The 20,495-nt window shown below is 42.5% G+C and overlaps 1 protein-coding gene across 3 annotated transcripts in view; it reads left to right on the top strand.

The window, feature by feature from the left end:
• The window catches only part of PLCB4 (phospholipase C beta 4), a 349,218-nt gene that overhangs the window by 112,300 nt on the left and 216,423 nt on the right, over nucleotides 1-20,495 (top strand). For all 3 annotated transcript variants that reach the window (XM_044288724.1, XM_044288726.1, XM_044288725.1), the window contains exon 3: nucleotides 19,562-19,624. The gene's annotated coding sequence lies outside the window, so the exon portion shown is untranslated. The remainder of the gene's footprint in view (nucleotides 1-19,561; nucleotides 19,625-20,495) is intronic.

The following is a 20,495-nucleotide window of genomic DNA, read 5'->3' on the forward strand; positions in this document are numbered from 1 at the left end:
ACGCACAATTTTTATCTAAATGCTGCTTATTTGCGTAGCAGTCACGTTAATTCATACTGCTAAACTATACTGCTAAATTATACTGCTGTTTTATGATTTAAAACCATCTTAACCATTCTAATAAATATTAGTTACCAAGTACCTTAGGTGTGCCCAATCATTCCCTTGCATTTCTGTCTTTTCTAGCAGCGGGGTGACGCTGCAAGATTGAGAGCACCCTTTTTTGGTGTATCAGCCACCCTGTGCATCCAACTAACATATTGTTTTTGAAACCCAAAACCCACCTTTTTATCGCAAAGTGCCAACACGGCAATTTAACCTGAACACCAATTTCATATATCTTCCTTGTACTTTATCATTTAGCTATAATAACCTGCCTACATTTAATGTGCTGCCTGTGCTGTTCATAGCATGTCCTTCACTGATGAAAGGCAGGAAAAGTCTAAGGCATATTTGTACACCATAGACTTTCTCCAGGGTGCGGGTGCCCACAGAGAGGGCTCTGAGTGCCGCCTATGGCACCCGTGCCATAGGTTCGCCATCACTGATCTAGGGCTTCAAAGCTGATTTTACATGCAAAGCACAACCATGAAGGAGAAGAAAGCAGCTGCTTTGGGTACAGCATGGCAAGTTTAGCAGTAATCAGATTTTTTATTCACTTGGCAAGAGACCAGAAGGAATGTTTTCTTATTGTTTTTTTTTCTTGGTTTAAAGAGACAGAGCAACAGAAGAATTCATTGGTAAGAAACCCAAATCTGACTGTATTTGAAGGAAATCTTCTGTAAATGTAGGATGTCTTTATGTGAAAAGACAGGCCAGATTGAGGCAAGGAGATGTTTATTCTAACCTCCAGATTACCAGCGTCTACTGACAATATGGGAGAGTGCAGTGGAAGCAGGAAGATATGGGGGGGAAATGGAAAGTGACAGAACATGATAAACATAGCGTATAACAATCCTTCACTTGTTATTTAGTAGAGCGTCACAGTCATGTCTGATCATTTCATTGTGAATATACTGTAATATTAGAAGATCTCCACTCCAAGTGCTTAAAGAGGACTTGTTACCCCAAAATGCAGTGCAATCGGCATATGTTATAGAGCAAGAGGAGCTGAGCAGACTGATATATACAGTATTTTTCGCTTTATAAGACGAACTTGATGATAAGACGTACCTAGGTTTTTGAGGAGGAAAGATATATTTTGAACCAAAAGGTGTGCTATTGATGGGTTTTGAACTAATGGTGGTGTGTGGATGACACTATTATGAGGGATCTGTGGATTACACTTTTATGGAGGGGATCTGTGGATGACACTGTTATGTAGGGGATCTGTGGGTAACACTTATTGAGGGGGATCTGTGGATGACACTGTTATGGTGTGGGATCTGTGGATAACACTGTTATGGGGGCATCTGTGGATGACACTGTTATGGGGCATCTGTGGATGACACTGTTATGGGGGATCTGTGGATAATACTGGTATGCAAGAGCCGCGCGGGAAAAGTCTCTCCAACTCCCACACACAGAGTTTGGCCTGCGAGGACTGAGAGAGACGAGACCTTAAACATAGAATAGAACCAGCCCAGGTGTCATACATAAAGGTCCTATGTCTGTCTGTCTTCTGCGCACTGATCTATAATAGCAGGCATTAGGGAATAATTAGTCCTCCATACATGAGCGACATGACATTATTATACTGAGGGGGGGGGGGGGTCAAAACTTGTTCATACAGTAATGTCTCCCTGTGGCCCCCATACAGTATAATGTCTCCTTGTGGCTGCCCCACACAGTATAACGTCACCTTGTGGCTGCCCCCATACAGTATAACGTCTTCTTGTGGCTACCCCACACAGTTTAACATCTCCTTGTGGCTGCCTCTGCCCCCATACAGTATAACATCTCCTTGTGGCCCCCATACAGTATAACATCTCCTTGTGGCTGCCCCACACAGTATAACGTCTCCTTGTGGCTGCCCCATACAGTATAATGTCTCCTTGTGGCTGCCCCACACAGTATAACGTCTCCTTGTGGCTGCACCATACAGTATAATGTCTCCTTGTGGCTGCCCCATACAGTATAACGTCTCTTTGTGGCTGCCCCATACAGTATAATGTCTCCTTGTGACTGCCCCATACAGTATAACCTCTCGTTGTGGCTGCCCCTGTCCCCATACAGTATAATGTCTCCTTGTGGCTGCCCCATACAGTATAATGTCTCCTTGTGGCTGCCCCATACAGTATAACCCCTCCTTGTGGCTGCCCCATACAGTATAACGTCTCTTTGTGGCTGCCCCATACAGTATAACATCACCTTGTGGCTGGCCCATACAGTATAACGTCACCTTGTGGCTGCCCCATACAGTATAACCTCTCCTTGTGGCTGCCCCATACAGTATAACGTCTCTTTGTGGCTGCCCCATACAGTATAACCTCCCCTTGTGGCTGCCCCATATGGTATATACAGTATAACCTCTCCTTGTGGCTGCCCCATACAGTATAACCTCTCTTTGTGGCTGCGATAAATTTCTTAATTTCGTTATCGTCTGAATATTTTTGATGTCGCCCAACCATACATCCGCCTAGACTGGGGATGGAGCCGGTACCGGGAGGGACCCAGGGGCAGAGACACAGCCAGAGCCGCACTGCGCATGCGTCCATTCACTTCCGAACTCAGGGCTGCAGCTTCAAGTCAGTCATTGCCCGAGTGTTTGTAAACTGTAAATGATACATCGCAGGCAGCGCTGTGCAGCATAGCGGCCGGCGATGTATCAGTGTCAGCTATGTAAAAATTGCACTATTCGCTTTATAAGACACACTGCCTCCACACACCTAGGGCGCATTCACACAAGCGTATGTATTTTGTGGTCTGCAAAACCCTTAAGGCCTAAGACATGATCGTATTTTTAGTCCACACCCAATCTACATTTTTTGCCGATTGGATGCGAACCCATTCATTTTAAGAGGGCCACAAAAATCCATATGTTTACTCGAGGTCCACAGAAAAATAGAACATGTCCTATTTTTGTTCGTTTTGTGGACAAGAGTAGGGAATGTTACAATGGATCAGCAAAAAAAAAAAACTATTCATCTGTATTTTTTGTGGACAAGACATGTGCGCAGACAGCTTCTAAATCTGTGTCCGCTGGCCCCTGCATCCTGCATAGCAGCAGAGGCGAGCACAACAGCCGCGCGTCTGTAAAATTCATATGGTCAAGTGAATGCGCTCTTACACAGAGAATGCTATCGGTCACTGATAACACCTACTGGTGTGCTGAGAGCTGTTCACAGGGGAGGTCTTAAGTTCAAAAAACATTAATAAATGTATAAATTTGGCTAGTTTCACACTAGCGGTAAATTCTGCCAGCAAGCTGTTCTGGTAGCAGTATTTGTCCAGCCAAATTCCGGCACTAATGCCATAAACAGGCCAGATCACCACCGAGTCCTATTATAGTCAAGGGCCTGTTGATGCTCCCATGTTTTCCAGCTATGTCGGATATGCTCTTCATTTTCTGGGGAGAGATCCTCTTCGACTCTTGAAGTCACTGACTGCACCCTTCTACACATCAATAACACGAATGGGAATAACTATTTATGTAGCCTAACATGCTGTAGGGGGTTTTAAAATTTTTTTTTTCAAAGCTTGTGTTTACGCACCCAAGGCCATTGCTGCAGGTCCTCTCATGTAGCTCCTTAGCCGTGCCGTTTTTGCTCAGAGCCTAATTGTCTTTTGGTTGTGTCCTTATAATGAAGAGCAGTTTTTTGACAATGTAGTGACCAGGGGACATACATCCATCAAATGTTTGTAGGATACAGTAATGAATATAATAAAAAAAAAGTTAAAATATGAAGTAGATACGTGTCTTAAAACAGCCAGAAGTAAATAGATGGGAGAAACGGAGACACGGCGTAGGAGTGACAGCAAGAAAAGCAGCTGTTTGAAGAGACCGCGTCGCTCACGGTGTCTATTCCTAGGCCAGTCATGTCACGTTCATCAGTCACATAGCCTTGGCGCAGCTCACTCCCATTCACGTGAATGGGGCTGAGCTGCAATATGAAGCAGAGCTGCTATCCAGTGAACCAGTGGGCTTTTTATGCTGCAAGGAGGATGAAGAGGTGGTGTAAGTCTTCAAACAGCTGATTGGAGAGGTTGCTGGTCATCGGACAACCACCGAACACATACTGATGACCTATCTTGAGAATAGGTCATCAGTAAAAAACACTCGGACAACCTCTTCAATTCTGGTTGGTCTTGATCTTACAACTGCATTCTGTGGATGGTGCTAGGGGAGTTACTGCAAGGAAATTAAATTCCCCTAACCTCCTCTCCCCTTCTGATTGTCATGGTTAAGATTCAGATTACTGGGATAATTATATGGAAGTCGTAGGGAATGCTCTATAGGTGATTAAAAGGGTTTGTGTCCCCCAATCATTGTAATTAACCATTCTCCTGGCAGGCGCTCCTGTCAACCAGAGGGTCTGCCGAACAAGGGCAAGACTCTCGCTGGAGGCTTTGAGTGATGGGGGGCCATGGAGAGGTATATAGGGCCAATAGGCGCTGACTCCCACTGTACTGGACAGCAAAACGGGCAGGGCAGCAGCATAATGAGTGGGGATCACAGAACACAGGAAGCAGACTGTAGGCAGAGCAAGTAGGATAAAGGTGAGCGATTCTCCTTCTCCTCTGCAGGGTGAGTGCCGATTGGTACTTGTCAAGACAAAATACTCCCAGAAAGCAACACTACAGTCTTATAATGTCACAACCTGTCCCTATATCCATTATTTGTTGCTGCATCATTTAAAGAAAGAAGTTTTAGCTTCGCATGTGCAGCATGAAATGCACCAGAAGAGTCAAGGAGGTGGTGCTGGACCTTAAATACACCTTTCCTGACTCTAATAACCTCCAAAAAGCCAGCTTTGGCAGTATCTGGAGAATGTGCAGTGAAGCAAACCATACTGGCTTCAGTGGCACCACCGCCATGACAGTTTTTTGCACTATGACTGTGGTGTGTCCTTTGAGAAGTGTATTTTATATTAACGGGTTCCTGTAAGGTGTGACCCAAGGATTCATGGATGTGACTATGGATGGTTTCGAGTTATAATAATTCTGCCATATACAGTGCATTTCAATGTATTTCTATGTTTGAATTTTTGAAAACAGCCAAGTCAGCTTTTTTGCTATGTTTGCAAATCTCATAGTAGTGAAAAGAGAGATCTACGCATTTGCGGCCACCTCTCCATTTGCAATGTCACAAAACAAAAACTGAGATAGTTGAGTATTCCAGAGGTCAGCCCTGCACCCACTGGACGTTCATGGCAAATCCTGAGGGTTTACTATAAATTTCCAGATAGAAATATCCTAATACAAGATTTCAGTATTGCCAAGTGTTTAGTTTTGGAAGGTAGGATCTAATATTTTCTCGGTAAAAACAAGGGGATTTTCTCCATAGAACATGACGTTACAGGTGTAACTGTAGTATAAGGTGACCAGATATCAGCAGCACCAGATTAAAATGTAAAAGGCTGCAGAGGTAAAGCAGGGACAGTATAACGAGGTAATAGAGGATTCATGCCTCATAGACTTTCGCTGTAATTTTCAGTTTTCAGGTGGGAGCCCAGGGAAGAGAAGTGGAGGTAATTCTCTGTCAGAGTGAGAAAGCAGAAAGTAAATCCCATAGAATATTACATCTCTCCTCTCTTGTGTTGAGCATCGACGCTCTCCATCCAGTGAAGATCCTGAGGTTTATGATTAAGCTGGGCCATGCATGAGTAAAGACGACATAAAGATGTGTGTTGAAGTGTATGCATCTCGTCATACTGGCATGTTTATTCATTGAAAAGCTATAAAAAGAAACCTACCTCTGATGTAACAGGGATTTCTGTAATACGTGTAGGCGGTGACAGTCATAAACACGTCTGTAATAAAACCGTGGAGAAACGTAAGGTTCATAAGTTCAGGGCAGTTTATATACTGTATATATTATTTCTTATTGGAACGTAGATTTACATTTTTGGGACTATCAGTTTCAGGGCTGGCTTTAGCCTAAAAAGCCAAAGAACTGGCAGCCAGATTGGTTGTTGGTCCATTGACAGATAGTCCTCACTGACTTGAAGGCCATTTACAAAAATATTTATGTTTCATTCACTTTCCTACAAATGATTTAAAGAGGTTGTACTGGATTTTATTTTATTTTTCAGAAACAGTGACAGTCTTTACCATGGGGTGTGTCTGATATGGCAACTTGGGCTCAAGGACAATCACGGTGCTGTTTCTGATAAAAAACCCCATCATTTCAGACCAACCGTTTTAAGGAGTATTCCCATCTGATGGCATGTCACTAGAATATGCCGTTAGTGTCAGGTTTGGGTCCCCCATGTGGATGCACATCATGCCTACACAATGTGCTCTCCTTCTCTTAGGGGGCCCTGTCCTCTAGATAGGTGTGGGTCCCACCCCTTGGACCAACTCCTGTCTGACATTGATGACATATCTTAGTAATATGCCATCAATGTCCCAGACAGGCCATTCCCTTTAAAGAGTATTTCCTCCTACAGAGTAAAGAGTCCCATGTTCATATGTGCCTGCATTGCTGAGAAAATGATGTTTTAATATATGAAAATGAGCCTCTAGGAGCAACGGGGGCATTGTCGTTGCACCTAGAGGCTCGGCTCTCCCGCACTACTACATCCTCTGCACTGTGATTGACAGGGCCAGACAGTGTAAAATAATCATACCTGCCTGGCCCTGTCAATCAAAGTGTATAGGATGCACATTTGCATATAATCAAATTAAATTTTTCTCAGCAATGCGGGCACATATGAACATAGGTCCAATACAGATGCCATCAGCTGCCAAACGCACATTTACCAGGTCAGCCGGTGTCATCGGTACAAATCTGCTGACAGATGTCTTGACTAAGCATTCACGTCCACCAGCACTGAGCCTATTAGGTAGAGAAGTGCATTGCTATACACTTTAAGCACCAGGTGGCGCCATGCAGGTGAACATCATAGCCACTCGCTGGATCATGTTTTAACAGCATGTAAATAGCAAACTTTATAAAAATGTTTGTGTTCTAGAAGAAGAAACTTTATTATTATTATTGTAGTTATACAGTGAAACCTCATTTTGGTAGCCCAGCCCTGAGAGCTCCAAGCCGCTGCCTCTGTGCATGCCGCCATGTGGGGAAATCGAAATTCCTTATAAGTATGTATTTTTGGAGTGTAGGAAGGAGGAAACCCATGCAAAACCCATGCGCTTGTTCCCAATAATCCGACCATGTAAAGATGCTGCAAATTATCTTTCATGTGGGAGAACATAAAAACTCCTTGGAGATGTTATACTTGGTTGGATTCGAACCCAGGACCCCAGCGCTGCAAGGCACCAGTGCTAATCACTGTTTAATGGTGAGGCTGATATTTAATGGTGATATTTCGAAGAACACTCTAGGCAAAACCGACTAGTACACAGAACATGGGGGGAAGAGTGCATGAAGATAGTGAGCATCCCTGTGCCGTGCACTGCCCCTTCCATCCCTGTGTAGGTCCTTACACGGTACTTTTGATGGAACTTAAATTGAAAATTCCTGGTCAGATGTTCACTTCTTTTCTCTTTAACAGTCGGATCACCACATTTTCAGTGCATGTTTGGATTACTTATGGAACTCGGACCACGACCCAGGCTCATATGACTTTTCCAGATATCTCCCTGTAAATTGCTAATTGTGGGAATTTTAATGCATAGGGCTTGTGTGAAAAACCAATAAAACAAACCTTCCTAATGGCCTCACACTTCAAGCATCCCTAAAATGATCCTCTTTAGAAAATTAAACATTCTTCGGCTGAGGCTTGATTGCGGCTGGAGAGCAGGGACCAGCCATAAACAGAGGCACATCATGCAATATTATATTTTAAACATTATTAAGGTCTACTTCTCACAAGGAAGACCTTTACTTGTGATTTACTTTATTAGCTGCCTGCATTATTACTGTTTCCAAAATGGGAAGTTTGTAAGTACTTGGTTTCGGCGGAAACATTCTTGCATCAGACTGTAAAAGTTCCTTGCTAGGAAACCAGGATAAAGCTGCCAAACAATATTTTCCAGCCCTGAGGGGCCGCTTGCTGGTTTTATCTGTCTACAGGCCAGTGAAAAAGAAATCCTAAATGCTGTATAGTTTGCTAATGATTATTAATGAGATATGAGGAGAGACCATGAAATCAAATTGTTATTCAGCCATTATGTCCATACTGTCTGTTGTTGCCAATAGTCTTTAGGTTTAAAAATAATAATAATAATGTATTGACTACTGGAAACCTGTTCAAAAGTTGTCAGAATAATTTTTGGGGGAATTTTATTATTTTATGCCAGCTTTGCCATTTTGTTTCTCAGTTCTTTAGCTTTAAACATCATACATAAAATAAAAAAAGGGGCAAAATATGTGTGTAGTTTGTATATTCTTCCTGTGTTTCTGCACGTTTCCTCAAGGCATTCCACACTCCGAAAACATACTCAGTCAAGGATGCCCAACCTATGGCCCTCCAACTTTTGCAAAACTACAACTCCCAATATGCATGGACAGTTTTCTTTCCGTCATGGGATGCAGAGCAAGACGGAGCATCTTTACACGGTCGGAATATTGGGAACAAGCGCGCGTAATGAACTCCATTGAAAGTCAATGGGGGACAGATCTGTTTTCTAGTGTGTCAGAGAAAACTGATCCGTCCCCATTGACTTGCATTGTGGGTCGTGACGGATCAGTTTTCTCTGACACAATAGAAAACAGATCTGTCCCCCATTGACTTTCAATGGAGTTCATGACGAATCCATCTTGGCAATGTTAAAGATAATACAACCGGATCTGTTCATAACGGATTTAAATGGTTGTATTATCAGTAACGGAAGCGTTTTTGTGAACCCTGCCAGATCCAGCAAAAACGTTAGTGTGAAAGTAGCCTTTCACAGCACAATTGTCGGACCGATTATCAGAAGTGAATGTTAGTACGAGCGCTTGTTCCCAATAATCCGACCATGTAAAGATGCTGCAAATTATCTTTCATGTGGACCCCTCAATCTTCATTTCTAGGCAGCGGATTGTGCTGTGTAAACGGCGATCTACTGCCCAGAAGCAATGAATCTGTATGAGGACGAACTATTTCAGTAGCCATTGTTTGTTCCCATACAGTGGAGAAGATTGCTGCTAGGGATGAGCAAACATCCGACGTCGATTCTCATAAAACTTTGTTCTAAGACTTCGTGCAATAACGTCATAAATTAATTTGTACTGTAAAAAAATCTGGTTCGTGAAATGGTTTTAGCAGTACAAATTAATTTATGAAGTTATTGCGAAAGTTTTGCGAGACTTCGCGAAGTAATAACTTCGGCTCATCTGAGCCAATACATTCTAATACTGTACAGAGCTCCTGCTCCGTACAGTATTAGAACAAAGTTTTATGCAAATCGACTTTGGATGTTTCCTCCGAAGTCGATTCTCTCATCCGTAATTGCTGCATGTAAATGCAGCTCCTTCATCCAGTGATGAGCAGACCGTTATCAGGAAGGAACAGTCCCATCCCAATAATTGCCTGCTCAGTCAGCGCATGCAAATTCAGATTGTGAGTCCTTTGGAGACAGGGTGAACAGTTAAAAAATTGTATTTTACTAGGCTTTTCAAAAGCCCTGCATACTCTAAGGCAGGGATCATCAGTCTTCGGCACTCCAGCTGCTGTGAAACTACAACTCCCAGCATGCAAAAATGCTTGGCTGTTCTCACAACTCCCATAGAAGTGAATGGAGCATTCTGGGAGTTGTAGTTTCAGAACATCTGGAGTTCCAGAGGTTGCTGATCCCTTCTCTAAGGCCTAATGCACTTGGCTACTGGTGCCCATACAAGACTGAATTGTAACAGGGCAATTATAATAGTACATGGGGTCTTTACTGTACACAGACAAAATCATGGTATTCTCCATCAAATATGCTATGTGCAGAGGTATTCTCCCCTTCAAGTAAAGCTTCCAGTAGAAAATGGTACTTAGTGTGGAGACATACAGGACATACAGTTTCCATGCCATGCTGACAATGCCTGAGAGAAAGAAATCCCTGACCATGTCCTGACTGTCTTTTATTCAGATCATATATTTGTGTTCAGGTTGTATTGTATCTGTCAGTACATAACAGATATGGAACTGATCAGGGCACTTCATCTTGGTAGTATCATTTGTTAGTCATGTTCAAGGCAAACCTTAAAAATGTTAGGTTGTCCTGTTTTAGGTTCTTAATATCATAGATTGATCCCATCTTGGATATTTCTGGTATATCCATATGTGGGTCCCAGCTCTTAGACTTATGAGGCTTCTCCAATACTAGTCATGCCTGGTAAGGTGGTCTCCTTCTACCACATTAAAGCAGAAATTGAATGGACAGGTGTTCATGCATGCATACCATTCACTTCTATTAGAGTCACCTTATAAATCTGGATGGGTGAAAGGGACCAAGTTTCTGGAGGATATGCATAAATGTCTAAGGTGACAATAACCCTTTAAAGGTGATGATGTGACCAGGGCAGCACAACCTCTCCGGCTACTTCTGCTGTGGATTATATGTGTTTTACTCTCAGCTGGTAACCACCTCACTGTATACAGGTCCTTCTAAAAAAATTAGCATATTGTGATAAAGTTCATTATTTTCTGTAATGTACTGATAAACATTAGACTTTCATATATTTTAGATTCATTACACACCAACTGAAGTAGTTCAAGCCTTTTATTGTTTTAATATTGATGATTTTGGCATGCAGCTCATGAAAACCCAAATTTCCTATCTAAAAAAATTAGCATATTTCATCCGACCAATAAAAGAAAAGTGTTTTTAATACAAAAAAAGTCAACCTTCAAATAATTATGTTCAGTTATGCACTCCTTGGTCGGCAATACTTGGTCGGGAATCCTTTTGCAGAAATGACTGCTTCAATGCGGCGTGGCATGGAGGCAATCAGCCTGTGGCACTGCTGAGGTGTAATGGAGGCCCAGGATGCTTCGATAGCGGCCTTAAGCTCATCCAGAGTGTTGGGTCTTGCGTCTCTCAACTTTCTCTTCCCAATATCCCACAGATTCTCTATGGGGTTCAGGTCAGGAGAGTTGGCAGGCCAACTGAGCACAGTAATACCATGGTCAGTAAACCATTTACCAGTGTTTTTGGCACTGTGAACAGGTGCCAGGTCGTGCTGAAAAATGAAATCTTCATCTCCATAAAGCTTTTCAGCAGATGGAAGCATGAAGTGCTCCAAAATCTCCTGATAGCTAGCTGCATTGACCCTGCCCTTGATAAAACACAGTGGACCAACACCAGCAGCTGACATGGCACCCCAGACCATCACTGACTGTGGGTACTCGACACTGGACTTCAGGAATTTTGGCATTTCCCTCTCCCCAGTCTTCCTCCAGACTCTGGCACCTTGATTTCCGAATGACATGCAACAGTCCAGTGCTGCTTCTCTGTAGCCCAGGTCAGGCGCTTCTGCCGCTGTTTCTGGTTCAAAAGTGGCTTGACCTGGGGAATGCGGCACCTGTAGCCCATTTCCTGCACACGCCTGTACACGGTGGCTCTGGATGTTTCTACTCCAGACTCAGTCCACTGCTTCCGCAGGTCCCCCAAGGTCTGGAATTGGTCCTTCTCCACAATCTTCCTCAGGGTCCGGTCACCTCTTCTCGTTGTGCAGCGTTTTCTGCCACACTTTTTCCTTCCCACAGACTTCCCACTGAGGTGCCTTGATACAGCACTCTGGGAACAGCCTATTCGTTCAGAAATTTCTTTATGTGTCTTACCCTCTTGCTTAAGGGTGTCAATGATGGCCTTCTGGACAGCAGTCAGGTCGGCAGTCTTACCCATGATTGCAGTTTTGAGTAATGAACCAGGCTGGGAGTTTTTAAAAGCCTCAGGAATCTTTTGCAAGTGTTTAGAGTTAATTAGTTGATTCAGATTATTAGGTTAATAGCTCGTTTAGAGAACCTTTTCATGATATGCTAATTTTTTGAGATAGGAATTTTGGGTTTTTATGAGCTATATGCCAAAATCATCAATATTAAAACAATAAAAGGCTTGAACTACTTCAGTTGGTGTGTAATGAATCTAAAATATATGAAAGTCTAATATTTATCAGTACATTACAGAAAATAATGAACTTTATCACAATATGCTAATTTTTTGAGAAGGACCTGTAGGTATATAATCAGAATAATCCTTTTAAGTAGGTTAGAACCTCTACACCTTGAGATGGATTATCTGTGGTTGATGAAAGCCACCCGCAATTTATTTTTAAAGCTTTACAGACCTGTAATGAAGTTTCATTTTGATCTAGCTTTGGCATGAGGAATATTATTTTTAGATGCCAAGAATGATAATGACAAATTGCTTGTATAATTTTACTGCCAGCTTCCTTTTCCAAACGACCGTGTAGGAAAATTACAGTAGTGGAATTTCATTAGAAGATGTTATCAGGACTAACGAGGAAAAGATTGGTTTAAGGGACAAAGAATTAAAAAAAATAGCACAGAAATATATTTATAATACAAGAGGTTAACAAAATAAATGGAAATGACATGTGGCAGTGTTGACTACAAGTTGGTAGCAATCAATCAACAAGCCTTCAAAACGCCCCATCTTCTCTGTGAGACTACCGAGGGTTTTACTAATGGTAATTATGCAGGCCCTCGAAACTTAGTACAGCTCTCGTTTTATAACTTTGCTTTGCTGTATTTGATGAGGCTTCATTATTTGCCTTATCCTTGCTGGGTAATAACAGATCTCAATCATGGAGTCATACATTGTAGACAAAACAATAAAAAGAACATTTCACATGTACGGGAAGGAGCTACAACAGCAGATACAACCCACGGACAAGAGTGGTGCTGTTTTGGAAGAAAGCACCCAAGGTTTAGATCAAGGTAACCTCGGTCTGGCTTCAGAAATCTGTCATCAGCTGTTACTTGTTGAACGAACCTTCAGCTGGCCACACGTGTAGTATCACGTGATGGAACATAAAGTTCATGGCCAACCCACTACGGTACATACGTTGATGGGGTCTTCTAAATTAAGCCAGCATAAAATGGTGGCTGAAAAGTGATAATAATGGGAAATGTTGACCAGTCATTGGTGTCCTGAAGTTGCTAGCACCCTCTGACCTAGGCTTGTTTCATCTAATCAGCCTTATTGTGCCGCAGTCTTTACAGATATATGTAGGACAGCTGTTAGTCCCAGGATGATTACTGTGATTTTTTGCCTTTTCTGTCTTCTGTTTCCCCTTATTTTTCTTTTCCTGGAATAAATTGCCTGTCACTAAGAATTAGATGTTTTGCTGTTTGAAAGCTTTTGCTTTTATAGTTGAAGCGGATTTCTTCCATTTCTAGGTCACTCATACAACATCACTAGAGGCATCATAACTGGCATTGCCAGATCCAAGCTTTGCGTCGGTATCGAGGATTCCGATTCCTTTTTTCAGCTCATTATAAAGCCTTGCATATTAACCCTCTCCAAGTCAGACATATTCAGAATATGACCTAGGTACTGTCCGGCACTGTGTTTGGAAAGTGCCACGGCCTCCTAAAATAGCTGATATGGGGAGGAGGGGGGGTCCAGGGTGTCAGATCCCTGTCAATCTGCTATTAATGACCTACCCTTAGGATAGGTTATCCGTATCTGAATCTCAGAAACTCCTCCCCCAACTTGTCGGACATTGTAGTGGCATTAAAGGGATTATTTAAGTTCTGTAATGCCCCCCAAATGGTACTTACCCCGCTCCCCGGCACCTGTGTCACTTCTCATACCGGCACAGCTGCATCTCCCTATTGCATGTATGAAAACCTCTGGCGTCAGGGTTGGGCAGTCAATAGCAGGCCGTGATGGGAACGAGCCTCCCTAGCGTCACTCGTGATGCTAGGGAGGCTCGTTCCCGTCATGGCCTGCTATTGGCGACTTCCTCCCGCGACGGGGCGTTGCAGCGGCGGCTGTGCCGCTATGAGAAGTGACGCAGATGCCGGGTAACTGGGTAAGTACAACCTTATAGAACTTAAATGATCCCTTTAACCTAATGTAGTTCTAGCATTGTAAACTGGGAACAGATCCAGGAAGATGATAAACTTACGCTCTAGGATAATATATCGACAAGCAAAAATTTTTGCAGTTTTTTTTAATCATTGATATCCTGCCCATATAGCAACCGATGTATGGTCAGCAAGGACTCTTCATGCTCATAGCAACAGGACAGAAAATATTTCTATTACATAAGTTTATAAGTATTTTTAGCACTCACGCTCACTTGGATCCGTAACAAGAACTCAGGAAGAATATTAGATAAGTGGCTTTATCAAATGCCATATGAATAGCCCTATTTTTATCCTCAGTAAAATAGAAATATATAAATGTGGCAAGTATATCCTTATGTGAGAAGAAATCCTTTCCATAATAATATGAACAGGCCGTGGTCAGGGAATTGATATTCTGCAGCTCCTTTGTTCGGAGTTATCACTTCCCACACCAGGTTTCCTAATGAGAGGCTGACATTTAAATGGAGCGGCCGTAACCACATGAACAGTCCTTGCTGTTATCTGGGGAGCAATTTTTAAAATAGGACTAAAAGTCAAACCCAGAGCTTTGTATTGTTATTGCTTATTTTGAGGTATTTTGTGTGCATAGCTTTCTATGGTGTTGTATTGATGAGGGTCATGTACTGAGTATTAAATAAAAGCAATAAAAACTTGTAAAAAAGGTGTCTCCCTGCTGCCAAGTATATGGTACAAGATTTCAATAAGAGATCATTTTTCTAACTGGTCTTGGTACTACCCAAGCTATGATAGCATTAGGGTGAAATCTGCAGCAGATCCACGGGTAAACCACATCTAAATCTGCATGTCTTACATTTCAATTGTGAATTCAACTTTAATCTTTTATGCTACCTTTATTGAAAAACTTAAGAAGGATATGCTTGGAAAGCAAATAAAAATATATATGGGCTAAATGGCAATAGATAAAAAAGAAAAGAAAACTAAAGCGGTTGTATCATCTGAACAAGCCTTGTACGTATACCATCTTAGACCATGTGGATATTATAGTAGAGGGTGCCCCTCTTTTATTACATGGTCATCTTTTTTTTTAAATGGCTGCATGTAATACTACATTTCTCCTCTGGGGCTGCTGCAGGAAAAATGAGCAGCTTAAAGCAATTACTCCCAGCAAAACCAGATCGTGGGAGCCTGGTGGCTCTTATTTCAAAGTTGCTGGCTGTGGTGCATGGATTGCATAGTACCGTGTTAGCCCGCAAAAACAATGTGATGTTGAATACTTTTGCGTTAATAAATACAAAAGTATTAAGGGAGTGTTTATAGGCTAGCCAGAAAAAAATATATATTGCAAGCTTTCAGAGCACAAAGGCTTCTTCTTCAGGTAAGATTACAAATAAAAGACTGAGAAATAGGCACAACACTTATAGGTTGTTACAGAAAAACATGTACATGGGGTTTTCATAATTAAGATAATGCTGATCAACAAGTGGACATGGTCAGCGGAGACAATGTAGATTAGGGATTAGGAGTCGAACTGAGGGAGGTATGAATTTTGTCTAAATAGTGGGTCAAAAAACCAGGGGTGAGATTCAGTCTATCACTTAAAAGGGAGTCTGTCACCTTAGTCTACTTTCACACTAGCATTTTGGTTTTTCCGTTTGTGAGATCCGTTCAGGGCTCTCACCAGCGGTCCAAAACGGATCAGTTTTGCCCTATCGCATTCTGAATGGAAAAGGATCCGCTCACAATGCATCAGTTGGCCTCCGTTCCGTCTTCATTCCGCTCTGAAGGCGTACACCTAAACACTGCTTGCAGTGTTTTGGTGTCCGCCTGACGATGCAGAGGCAAACGGATCAGTCCCCATTGACTTACATTGTGTGTTCGCTGGAACAATATGGCACAATAGAAAACTGATCCGTCCCCAATTGACTTTCAATGGTGTTCAAGACGGATCCGTTCAGCTATGTTACAGATAATACAAACGGATCCATTCTGAACGGATGCACGCGGTTGTATTATCTGAACTAAATCGTGTGTGCAGATCCATAACAGATCCAAACCAAACACGAGTGTGAAAGTAGCCTAATCTGTGCCTTTACCGCTCAGATCAGGTTATAGACTCCTTTGCCCTCATTACAATGGTACCTTTATTTGTTCTGTCCCTCGCCAAGATCTTCAAAAAAATAATTTTTAAACTTATTCTAATGAGGTTCGGCAAGTGCCAGCGTTACTTCAGCAAGTGCCCAGGCCCCTCGGCGATGTGCCCAGAAAACCACACCTCTTTCACCCCTCTTTCCTATTATTACCTCCTCTCCATCCAAGATCTCGTGCAAAATAATGACTGGAATGTAGTCATCATTTTAAATTCCCAAGTTTTTCTGTCTCTATCATTTTTAAAGGGGTTCTGCAGTTTGTTTAAACGGATGATCTATCCTCTGCATAGATCATCAGCATCTGACCGGCGGGGGTCCGACACCCGACACCCCCGCCGATCAGCTGTTTGAGAAGGCAGCGGCGCTCCAGCAGCGCCGCAACCTTCTCACTGTTTACCGCAGGCCCAATGATATCACGACTAGTATCAACTGGCCTGGGCGCAGCTAAACATGTGTTCAGGTCTTGCATTTTTTGTAGTTGCATGGAAAAGTCCTGACAAGGACACTCCTGACAAGAAGATTCCTCAAGTTTGATGGTTGTTTGTATGCCAGAAGAGGGAACTCCGGAAATATTTATTTTAATCTTTTGTCTTTTTTGAATATGGGTTGGAGGTCCGCTGCAATTTTCTTTAGGATGTTCATTTTTAGGGGTTGTACATGACCACTAAAGGCACCCTGTTGGTGACCTCCTTTTGTCTGTAATCCAGGAGGATGTTTCTTGGAATCCTCATGGCTCTATGTATTTGTTCTTCTATGACCAAGGGATGATATCCCTTTGTAGGAATGTATTCCTTAGTGACAGCAGATGTTGTTTTCTGTCCTCATCGTCTGAACAAATACGCATCGTAGGGCCTGGCTGTAAATGATGGACTTTTTAATGTGTTTTGGATGAAAGCTGTCCCATCTAAGATATGACGGGCGGCCTGTGGGTTTATGATTGATAGATGTATAGTATTGTTTCCTATGTATATGGTAGTGTCCAGAAAATATACCTGGGGTTGGGAGTAATTGAGAGTGAGCCTGATGGTCGGGTGAAACTTGTTGAAGTTTTTATGAAATGTTAGTAGTTCCTCTTCCGAGCCAGACCAGATTAGCAGTAGGTCATCAATATACTGAAAGTTTGAGAGAGGTTTGGTGGTACAGGTCGACAGGAAATCCTCCTCTAGTTTGGCCATAAACAGGTTGGCCTACTGTGGTGACATTCTACTACCCATGGCGCTACCTATACGCTGTAGGTATATGTCTTCCCCAAAGGAAATATAATTGTGGTGAAGTACATACCTGATCAGTTGCAGTGCCGGTTCTGTGGCAAGATCATTTTTTTGCAGGAAGTACTGACATACGTCTATGCCATCCTTATGAGGGATATTAGAGTACAGGCACTGTACATCACCAATCTTGTGTCTTCTGGCAATGGTTCAATGGCTGAGCTTGTGCAGAATGTCTGTAGTGTCCTGGATATAAGTAGGTGTCCTTTTGACCAAGGGTTTCAGAATATTCTCTACCTAGTCCGAGATACCTTCAGTTTGGGTCAACCATCACAGTTGAAGTTCTTTATATTTGTATAAGTTCTTTTGTTACTTTTCTGGTGGTGTCTTCCTTAAGCAGTATGTAGTAGCGTTTTTTTTTGAGAGTTTTCTGTGTGCCTCTTAAACATAATCTGATGTGTTCATAATGACTACCGCGCCACCTTTATCCGCTGGTTTGATAATGCTATTTTTGTTGGAAGTTCACTGAGATTGTTTGTTATTTTATGTTGTTTGTCCGAAAAAGCGGCAGCTGGAGCCTGATTGCTTTTTATCTCCATTTAGTGGCGCTAAACCTACAGCGGGTTTGCATGAAATCCCACCCCAGAACCCCCAACACAGCACAGCTGTTTCTGCGGCAGGATACGCAACAGATTTTGTCACTTTGCACTTTTAGGAGATGGTCGAAATTTCGAAAACTTGGTCCTGCTTCCCTTGAATTACTACATTAACTGCCATTGCAATGTAAACTCCATTCATTGGTTAGATAGCCGCTTCTGGTTCATTTTGGGGAAAGAAGACTGAGATATTAATAGGAAATAAACGATTTCATTTCTTTTAACACATTTCCCACTCCCAAAGGACCTGCGGAGAATTGCTCAGCATCTCGAGCACCAGAGTTTATCTTGACTGCTCTATAACAGATGGCGTGTGGTAAGATTAGCATGCCTGTCAGAGCCAGCCTTCCAAAACACAGCATTTACTCCCCACAGAATACAGACTGAATGTATGAATACCCATAATGTGAATTGGCATGCCTTTGACTTTTCTTTCAAATTAGATCAGTGTAGTTTAAAATCATGTCAATTAAACACATAGAGGGATGCGCAATGTCAGGTTTCCTTGTTCAGAAATTCAGAGGTGCTCCTGCCTCACTAGCAAAGTGCCATGTAGAGCAATCATTTGCAATAATAATGTATGCCCGTTCTTAATTAACAACTTTTAGGACATGTAAATATATTTGGGGAATTCCTTAGAGGGTCTGGCACCCGGCACCCCCACCATAAAGCTGTTTCCTCCGATGCAGAAAACCCTACATAGTAGGGACCTGGAAGCAGACAGCTCCGTCCACTGTGTAGTGGCCATGCTGGGGTACTGCAACGCAGCTCCACGTGAATCCAAGCTGAGCTGCCAGTGCCGGAAACTACACAGGGTATGGAGCCTTCTGATTCCTCTCTGTACACTGTACAGTTTCTGCCCAAACTAGCTGAGGACCTGCAGATAGGTTATCAAAATCTGTAGCTGGACACCCCCTTTAAGCACTTGTTCTTCTCTGTTCACATCTGCTTTGTGGCTTCCATTCATAACAGAAGTCACAACACATTGCACTACAGTCCACACATACCTGTGCAAAAGAAAGGAATCTCCGACAGAGGCTCATATGAACAGAGCTTTAAAGGGGTATTGCCATCTCATAAAGTGATGGCATATCTATAGGATATAATTGGTGGGGGTCCGACCTCCTGAGAATAAAGGGGCTCCAATGCTAATTCAGTGTAGGGATCTGTGGTCAGCTCCATTGAGTTATTGAGTTCAATGAAACTGTGCTGCAGTTCCCTGTACCGGGGGTGAATCTGCACCTCGTATACGCTCAGAATCGGACCCCCACTAATCATAACCACCGTCTTGTCATCACTTTATGAGATGGGAATTCTTCTTTAAGTTGACCATCCCAAATGTGATCTAAAGTCTTTTTAACAGAATTGTATTAGTAGTATTAATGCCTATTATTACTAATATTATTTTTTTTATATATCATTGCAAGTTGCAGACGTTTTATGTATGAGAGTTTCATGGGGAAACAGATTTATTGAGCTTTCCTTCTTTTTCACAGGTGAATACTTTTCCACCATTAATTAAGTAGTTCACTGGTTGCAAGTTCCACGGCGTCTGCTTGGTAAGTGAGAAAAATATTGTTTTTTTATCATATTGCATACTGTTACTAGCATTATGTATGGTTAGTCAGGCGAGCAGTTAGAAACTTCACAGAGGGCCTTAGAATGCTCATTATTTTTGGATGAAATGCACTGAATCCTCTCACACATTCTCACAGAGGGACAGAATGCTGGGGGAGATTGACGAAACTGCAACCAATCGCAGCACAGCTTTCATTTCTTATGTGGTTGACAAATGAAAGCTGTGTTGTGATTGGATGCTATGGGCGACAAAGGCAATCTTTCTTTAGAGGACACCTGTCAGCAGATTTGTACCTATGACACCGGCTGACCTGTTCCATGTGCTCTTGGCAGCTGAAAGCATTTGTGTCGGTCCCATGTTCATATGTGCCCGCACTGCTGAGAAAAATTATGTTTTAATATATGCAAATGAGCCTCTAGGAGCAACGGGGGGCTTTGTCATTTCACCTGGAGGTTCTGCTTTCTTTGCCACGCACTTTCCACTTTTATTGATGCCAGGGGTGATGGGAGTTTCACTGCCTGACCCTGTCAATTAAAATGCAGTTGCAGAGAGAGCAGAGCCTCTAGGTGTAATGGCAACACCCCCGTTGCTCCTAGAGAGTCATTTGCATATATGAAAAAATAATTTTTATTAGCAATGTGGGCACATATGAACATGGGACCAACACAGATGCTTTCAGCTGCCACAGGTCAGCCATAGGTACATATCTGCTGATAGATGCCCTTTAAGACAGACATATATCTCCCACATTGTGTTTAAAGTGGTTCTCTGCTTAGGACAATCCCTAGTTGTTAGAAGAGTTTCTTGATAATAAGCTGATTCCAAAGTCCTTGCTTGAACCCCCAGAGATC

Source organism: Bufo gargarizans, chromosome 4 (genome assembly GCF_014858855.1).
Source record: "Bufo gargarizans isolate SCDJY-AF-19 chromosome 4, ASM1485885v1, whole genome shotgun sequence".
Lineage (NCBI taxonomy): Eukaryota > Metazoa > Chordata > Amphibia > Anura > Bufonidae > Bufo > Bufo gargarizans.